The sequence below is a fragment of the Grammomys surdaster genome, unplaced genomic scaffold, assembly GCF_004785775.1.
Source record: "Grammomys surdaster isolate TR1022 unplaced genomic scaffold, NIH_TR_1.0 112667, whole genome shotgun sequence".
NCBI lineage: Eukaryota > Metazoa > Chordata > Mammalia > Rodentia > Muridae > Grammomys > Grammomys surdaster.
The window spans coordinates 1-8917 of record NW_021611865.1 but is presented as its reverse complement, the minus strand read 5'-3'; the positions used below and the strand labels follow the sequence as shown (position 1 = coordinate 8917).

Sequence of the window (8917 nt, the reverse complement as noted above, 5' to 3'; positions counted from 1 at the left end):
AACTTGAGTTCTTTGTATATTTTGGTTATTAGCTCTTTATCAGATACAGCATTGGTAAAGATATTTTTCTAGTATCTCAATTTGTGTTTTGTCCTATTGACCATGTCCTTTTCATTACAGAAGTTTTCATTTTATGAGGTCTCATTTATCAATTGTTGACATTAGAGCATGAGCCATTGGTGTTCTTTTCAGGAAAATTTCCTCAGTGCCAATATGTTCAAGCTCTTTACCACATTTTGTGTGTGTGTGTGTGTGTAGGTTCTTGATCCACTTGTGTTTGAGCTTTATACAAGAGATAAGAATTGATAAGATCAATCTGCATTCTTCTACATTCTTCTACATACTAGTTAAACCAGCACTATTTGTTAAAAATGTTGTCTTTCCCCCACTGGATCCTTTTGGCATCTTTGTCAAAGAACAAGTGACAATAGGAGTGTACGTTTATTGCTGTGTTTTCAATTTATTTTATAGATCTACCTATCTATGTCTGTACCAATACTATGCGGTTTTTATCACTATTGCTCTACAGTATAGCTTGAGGTCAGGGATGGTAGTTCCCTAGAAGTTCTTTTATTGTTGAGGATGGTTTTTGCTATTCTGGGTGGTTTCATATGCAGATGAATATGAGAATTACTCTTACTATTTTTGTGAGGAATAGAGTTGTGATTTTAATGTGGATTGCACTGAGTCTGTAGATTCCTTTTGGTATGATGGCCATTTTTACTATGTTAATCCTACCAAGCAAGTGAAAGATCTGTATGACAAGAACATCAAGTCTCTGAAAAAAAACAAAGAAAAGACACAGAAGATTGAAAGATCTCCCAGTCATTAATTGGTGATCTTAGATTTGGTCAGTAATATTTTGTTGTTTGTACACCAAGGTGTTCAAGCCTATTCCCTACTTTCTGTTATATTAGAATTAGTGTATCTGGTTCTATGTTGAGGTCTTTGATCTACTTGAACTTGAGTTTTGAGCAGAATGATAGATACAAAATGACTTGTATTCTTCTGCATGGACACATCCAGTAAGACCAGCATCATTAATTGAATATACTTTTGTTTCTTCATTGAATGATTTTCCTTAATTTTGAAAAATCAAGTGTCCATGTGTCCAAGGTGTTTGGGTTTATTTCTGGGATATCAATTCTGTTGCGTTGATCTCCCTGTTTGTCCTTATATCAATGCTATACAATTTTTATTAAAGTTGCCCTGTAATGCTGATTAGTTTCTGGATGGTGATTCCTTTACATTTTTTTTATTGTTGGTATTGTTTAGCTTTCCTGGTTACTTTGTTTTTACATGTGATTTTGAGAATTGCTCTGTCAAGGTCTTCAATGAACGATTTTGGAATTTTGATGGAAATGCATTGAATCTCTTGATTGCTTTTGGTAACAAGACCTATTATACACTGTTAATCATACAATTCATGAGCACGGAGATCTTCTGATATCTTTTTCAGTTTCCTTCTTCAGCAACTTGAACTTTTTCTCATATAGATCTTTCACTTGCTTGGTTACAGAAACACCAAGATATTTTATGTTATTCATGACAATTTGTAAAGGGTGTTGTTTCTCTAATTTCATTCCTGGCTAATTTATTATTTTAATAAATGTTGGCTACAGTTTTTTTTTGTTATTTTGTATCCAGATAATTGGCCAAACATCTTTTTCAATTGTAGGCATTCTCCTTTTGAATTACTATCATATCATCTATAAATAATGATTTTTTGAAATCTTCTTTTCTACTTTTTATCCACTTGACCTCCTGTAGTTTTCTTATTGCTCTGGCAAGAATTTTAGTAACTCTATTGTACAGATAAGGAGAAAGGGGGTGGCTTTTCTCATTCTGATTTAGATAGAATTGCTTTAAGTTTCTTTCTGTTTAGTATAATGTTGGCTATTAACTTTCTGTATATTGTTTTAGTTATGTTTAAGCATGTGCCTTGTATCCATAATGTCTGTAATACTTTAAAAAATCTTTTCTCTTTCTTTCTTTCTTTCTTTCTTTCTTTCTTTCTTTCTTTCTTTCTTTCTTTCTTTCTCTCTCGCTTTCTTTCATTCTCCCTCCCTCCCCCCTCCCTCCCTCTCTCCCTCCCTCCCTCCCTCCCTCCCTCTTTCCCTCCCTCCCTCTTTCCCTCCATCCCTCTGTCCTTCCCTCCCTCTGTCCTTCCCTCCCTCCCTCTCTCCCTCCCTCTGTCTCTCTCTCTCTTCCCCGCCTCTCTCTTCCCTTCAAACTCCAGATTTTATCATGGATCACCCTCCGAATGTTCCATATCCTATACCTCCTCCAAGCTCCCCTGTCTCTATGAGTATGTCCCACAACCCACCTCCACTCCACCAGACCTCTAAATTCCCTAGACCTGACAGTGTCTTGAGGGTTAAGTGCATCTTCTCTGACTAAACTCAGACCTGGTAGTTCTCTGCTGTATATGTGTTTGGGGCCTCATGTCTTCTGATGTATGCTGCCTGGTTGGTGCTCCAGTGTCTGAGAAATCTCAAGGTTCCAGGTTAACTGAGACTGTTGGTCCTCCTAAAGGGTCACCCTCCTCAGCTTCTTCCAGCTTTCCCCTAATTCAACCACAGGGGTCAGCAGTTTCTGTCCATTGGTTGGGTGCAAATATCTGCATCTCACTCTCAACTGCTTGTTGGGTCTTTTGGAGGGCAGTCATAATAGGTCCCTTTTTGTTAGCACTCCATAGTCTCAGTAATAGTGTCAAGTCTTGGGGCCTCCCCTCGAGCTGGATCCCACTTTGGGTCTGTAGCTGGTTCTACTTTTTCACAGGCTCCTATCCATTTGCATCCCTGCAGTTCTTTCAGACAGGAACAACTATGGGTCAGAGATTTTACTGTGGGATGGCAACTCCATTCTTCAGTTAATGACTTGTCTTTCTGCTGGAGGTGTGCTCTAGAAGTTTCTTCTCTTCAATATAGGTCATTTCATCTAAGGTCCTTCCCTTTGAGTCCTGAGAGTCTCTCACCCCACAGACCTCTGTTACATTGTGGAGAGCCCCTGCAACCTCCTACCTTTAGAGGTTGCCTGCTTCCATTCTTTTTGCTATCCCTCAGGGAATCAGTCTCCCCCCCCGCCCTCAATACCAGATCATGTTAGATATTTGTCAAACTAATTTTTAGCAATTTGTAGCTGTGTTATTAGTCGGAGAAAGAAGGGAGATGTTGGCACCAGTTGTTTGATGGGACACTTGTACAAACTTCACCCTAAGGTAGTCAGGAACCAGAAGGACTTTCTGGGTTCAAGTTTGGCAAAGTCTCATTATACCACTTTGGGTTCTGCAGAAAGCTCCTCCAAATTAACTGACTTGTCAGCAGTGGTCAGAAAAAATCATCAAGGTATGTTTCCTATAAATAGCAAGAAGACCACAAAGCTGTGGAATCACTTTTCTATTTGTTCAGCAGACTCAACAAAGGTGGTGTGCCTGCACTGTGGCCGGACCATCTGCAGGGGCAAGAAGCCCACCAACCTGGGCACCAGCTGTCTTTTGAGACATCTGCAGCAGTTCCATGGCCATTTACTCAAGAATGATATCTCAGAGGTCACTCTACTCCTTTGTCCAGGCATCCAGAGGCCTCTGGGGATAGAGATCTCAGGGGTTTCCTCTTTCTGTGACTCCACAGGGAAGTTCTGTGACTCTCATCCAGTTGCCAAAAACAATCACAAGTCTCATAGCTGAAATGATTGCACTTGACCTTCAGCCATACTCTCCCTTGTAGACAACGTTGGCTTTAACAGGCTGCTCGAATACTTGAAACCTCAGTAGAACAGCTATTGTATTGTATGACAATGTGAAACAGATAATTATGTCACATCTGAAGGAAGCTGAGAGTGGCATGGTCCACTTCACCTCCGGAATATGGATGAGTAGCCAGACTCGTGAATACCTGACCCATACAGCTCACTGGGTCACCTTCGCATCCGCTGTCTGACCACATTGTGAGGACCACCATTGCTCAGCACTTTTAGATGTGTCACAGATCGACTGTGACTATAGTGGAAACAGCATTCAGAAGCAGCTGGAGTGTTGGTGGGAAGCCTGGGTGACTTCCATTGGTCTTCAGATTGGCATCACTGTCACTGACAATCCAAACATAGGGAAGTGCTGAGTGAGGGTGAACACTCAAGTGTGCAGTGCTTCAGTCACACAGTGAATCTGATTGTGAGTGAGGCTATCAAGAGCCAGAGGATGGTGCAGAACTTACTGAGTATTGCCAGGAAGCTGTGTGAGCAGGTCCATCGGTCACCCAGAGCAAGAGAGAAGTTAGCAGAACTGCAGAAAGAGTACGAGCTGCCATAGCACCAGCTGATCCAGGATGTCCCATCAAAGTGGAGCACATCATTCCACGTGCTTCAACGTCTGATTGAGCAGAAGAGGGCAGTTAACGAAGTATCCATTGAGTGTAACTTCAGAGAGCTGATCAGCTCTGATGAGTGGGAGGTCATGCATTCTGTGTGCCATGTGCTGAGACCATTTGATGCTGCAAGCCGAGAGATGAGTGCCCACATGTCTACACTGAGCCAGGTCATCCTCATGATCCACATCCTCAGCAGAAAAGTTGAGATGCTACTTGGGGAGACAATGGGCATTGACACCATGCTTAAGTCCCTCGCCATGGCGAGCCGCCTGTCTGCCACCCTCCATGACCCCAGGTACATCTTTACCTCACTGCTGGACCCTCACTACAAAGCTTCCCTGTTCGCAGAGTAGGAGGCAGAGCAGTACAGACAAGACTTAATCAGGGAGCTAAAAATATTGAATTCTACCTCAGAGGACATAGCCACCTCCAATGGCTGTGACTCAGGGTCCCCACTTAAAGATACTGGCACAGAGGAGAGCCTGTGGTCCCTCGCACCAATAAAGAGATTAGAGAAAGAAGCTACCTGAAGACATGGTACTTGCATATTTGGAGGAAGAGGTGTTGGAACACAGCTGTGACCCACTTACCTACTCGAACCTAAAGCGGTCATCGTAGCCTGGGCTGTCTACCTTAGCAGTCCAGTTTCTGGGCTGTCCCCCAAGTACAATCCCCTCAGAAAAGCTGTTTAGCACACCCATGGAGGCTGGCAGCTTTGGCCAGCCCAGGCTCATGATGGAGCATTTTGAAAAGCTCATCCTTTTAAAAGTAAATCTCCCCTTAATATGCTTCCAGTATTGAACTCAGAGATGGAGCCACCAGACTGAAACGTGCTTCAGAGTGCTAGCTATTGTACTAGGGCTGACTCTCCTGGCAGGGCCATGTAGGACACTAGACCAAATATCTACATGTGTCTTACTCCTTTAGGCCAGGTGTTGAGGTGCGTTTTCAGAAGCCCATTAGAAACAGTCTTGACAATTATGAAATAGGATGATCAGGTTTAAAATTATAAAGATTTTATTAAAGAGGGGATAATTGTTTTATTAGAATGGAAGGAAGATATAAACAATTTTATTGTGTAGGGTTTCTATTCAGTTGTTTAAAAACCACAAATCAGGTGCTGTATTTTAATTAAATATTTTAATAGCAAGAAAACAGCTTTTGTGGCTGGCTGTTAAATGAAACCTGTAAATAGGAGGTGGAGGTTAAGCCATCCTGACTGAACAGTTCTTAACCACAGGCTCCAAAAGTATGTTGAAGAGAGAATATTCTGGAAGCTGTTTATGTTACAGAACCAGGCAGTTGAAAACAAAACTGAACTTGGGCATACCATGGAGTGTCAGTCACATGGCTGGTTGGTCATAAAGAACATTCCTATGGCAGGTGTTGCATTCAGGTTTGATGTTGTCAGTTAACTCAGAGATATCCCGCTTATTATGAGCTCCTTGCAATTGGATCCAAGTTTTAAAGTCATGCTTAGGACCTCACCCGTGCATGATATGACACGTTTACAACAGATGGCCTGTTGATCAAATCTCCATGCCTCTGATTTATTTTTGCATGTCTATACAATAAAGCTATCTCATAAGAAGTAGGCACTGGAGAATCCGTCTGCTCCTGTCCTGTGGAGATACTGAATCCTGAGTCATCGAGGAGCCACTGCACTCAGAGCAGCCGGTAAGAACTCCATCTCACTCCTTAAGCCCCAGTCCCTCCGGAATTCCACTTCCCTTCCACCCCTGCCTGGTCCTTTGGGCTGGGACAGACACAGAATCGGTCTTCTCCTGTCCTGTGGAGATACTGAATTCTGAGTCATCCTAGAAGAGCCACTGCACTCAGAGCAGCTGGTAAGAACTCCATCTTACTCCCTAAGCCCCAGAGATACATCTGGGAGCCAGGGACATTCAGGACACAGCAGCTACCCAAACCCCACCCCTCCAGAATTCCACTTCCCTTCCGCCCCTGCCTGGTCCTTTGGGCTGGGGCAGACACAGAGTCGGTCTGCTCCTGTCCTGTGGAGATACTGAATTCTGAGTCATCGAGGAGCCACTGCACTCAGAGCAGAAGGATTTCCAGATCCAAGAGGTGGCCTGAGTCCCAGGAGTTCTTCCACCCAGGAGATTAGGAGCATAAGACCACAGAGACATCTGGACTCTGAGGAGCTCTGTAACAAGCAAGATAACTGGAAATACAAACTCCAGTCTTACACAGTGAGGGCAGGTAACACTAGAGTTAACCAGATGGCAAAAGGCAAGTGCAAGAACATAAGCAACGGAAACCAAAGTTTCTTGGCATCATCAGTACCCAGTTCTCCAAATATAGCAAGCCCTGAACACCCCATCACACCAGAAGAGCAGGATTCAGAATTAAAATCACTTCTCATGATGATGATAGAGGATTATAAGAAGGAATTAAGTAACTCCCTTAAAGAAATACATGAGAGTACAAGTAAACAGGTAGAAGCCCTTAAAGAGGAATCACAGAAATCCCTTAAAGAAATGGAAGAAAACACAAAGAAGGAATTAAACAAAAACATTCAGGATCTGAAACTGGAAATAGAAACAATCTATGCCCTCTCTGGCTCCTCCTCTTCCTGTTTTCTCTTCCTCTCCCAACTCCTCCTTTTCCTCTCCTTACTTCTCCTACCTTAGCTCCTCCTACATCTGACCTTTGAAAACTGGCCTTTGGATATTATATAAAATCTTCTGCCTCATAATATTTTCTCATAAATTTATACATTTTTTTGCCCACTATTTTAATCTTAACAGAGACCATGGATTTCATTCCCAGCAGTCATATGAAAAAGTTCAGTGGATTTGATGCTATATTCTGTTTTTCATGGGCACTTGTACATACAAGGAATGTATAAACATATGCAAAACACATACATACTTGCAAAATGAATGAATACATATTTTAAAAGGCTAATTTGTATTTATTAACATTATCTTTTTTATGAAACTAGAATCTGGTCTACATCTAGAATCTGGTCTACATGTAGTTTCATAGGAGTTTAACCATTGGAAACATGTTGTGTATAAGTTCCCCAAATTGCAGTATGATTATCAAAATGATTTCTTTGAGAAAATGTAATCTGTCATAAATTTATAATGAGTCAAGATGTGGGGAAAGGTATAAGCTGTGTTTGTTTGACTGTATGTTTTTTGGCAGGTTATTGTTAGTGATTTTTTTATAGCTATAACTATTATATTAGGAAAGTGATTTGTGTTATTTGTACCATGCCTTTTAGATGATTTTAGCATTCCAGTGTGGGTGGTAGAGGAGGATCAATTTGAAAGATTTAGTACAGCAGCAAACACTTACTTTTCATTAGAAATTTCATTTTTCAGTGCAGGGGCTGCATTCAAAACAGCAAGCCACCATTCACTCCTGCCAGAATTTTCTGGATTCAGGACCACAATTGGCACTGCACACAGAGGGTGGCATCTGAGGAAAGTTATATATATGCAGATCAGGATTTTTGCCCATTTCTTTTATAAGTATATTTTCTATCAGCATGTAGAGATTTCAATAATCTTAGTTTACATACACCAAATGATTGACTACATTTTACTTAGTCCATTGTGTAATGGCAAGCAGTGAATACTGGAAATAAGTTGATGAATGTTGAATGTTTCTCAATGTCTATAAATTTATGAAGAAAGGCTGATGGTATGCTGTACTGATGGGATGCAAATAGTAAGGAGATTGCACCCTGAGTTTTAAAGTTAATTATTGTCAATTTGACAAAAAGTACAGAAACAGACAGAGGGAAATTTAATCGAGGAATTCTTTCAATAAGATGAGCCTGTTCTCATCCTTGTGAAGCATTTTCATTAATTGGTGGTTGACGTAGGAGTTCCCACCTTACTGTGGTCAATACTGTACTTGGTCAGGGCTCTATGAAAAATCAAGCAGAGCAGGTCAGTAAGTAGTGTTCCTCCAGGGTCTATGCTTTACTCCCAGTCTCCAGACACCTGTGCTTGTCTTTCCATGATTCTAACCTATGAGCCAACACCCCTTCCTCCTCACTTTGTTTATGATCAGAGTTTAATTATAGTAACAGAATAGCAAGCTAGGATTTAAAGACATCTAAAACAGAAAGAATATGTTCTCTAATCTCAGATTCCAGATGCAACCTCCAATAAGTTAGAATTATATATTATGCAAGTTGTATGTAAAAAGAAAAGCAACTGAATATGCACAGCCTAATTTATTTGTTGGAGAGGACGTGTTAGATTGATGAGTAGTGAGCTGAATATTGAGGGTTTCATGAGGTCAAAATGTGTTACAAAGGCTGCAAATACTGGGGAAACCTGGATAAAAGTTAGATTGCCTAAAGTCAATTGAAGAACTTCTTGAGTTAAAATGAAATATTTTTGTATGACAATGACCCCTGAAATGGAGCCCTATTTGCCGCATTGGAAAATGGCTGAATTTGCATGCTCACATGGAGTCCTTTGTTCTTTATTAATTCTTTGTAGGAACCACAGCATCTCTTACGTACAGGTTTGCATCATGATATCCACAAATGCAATTAAATAGAATTC

General features: G+C 41.1%; 1 pseudogene; it reads left to right on the top strand.

Moving 5' to 3' along the window:
- The first annotated feature begins 3131 nt into the window (after nt 1-3131).
- LOC114635578 lies at nt 3132-5168 on the top strand (annotated as a pseudogene).
- The last annotated feature ends 3749 nt before the right edge of the window (nt 5169-8917 follow it).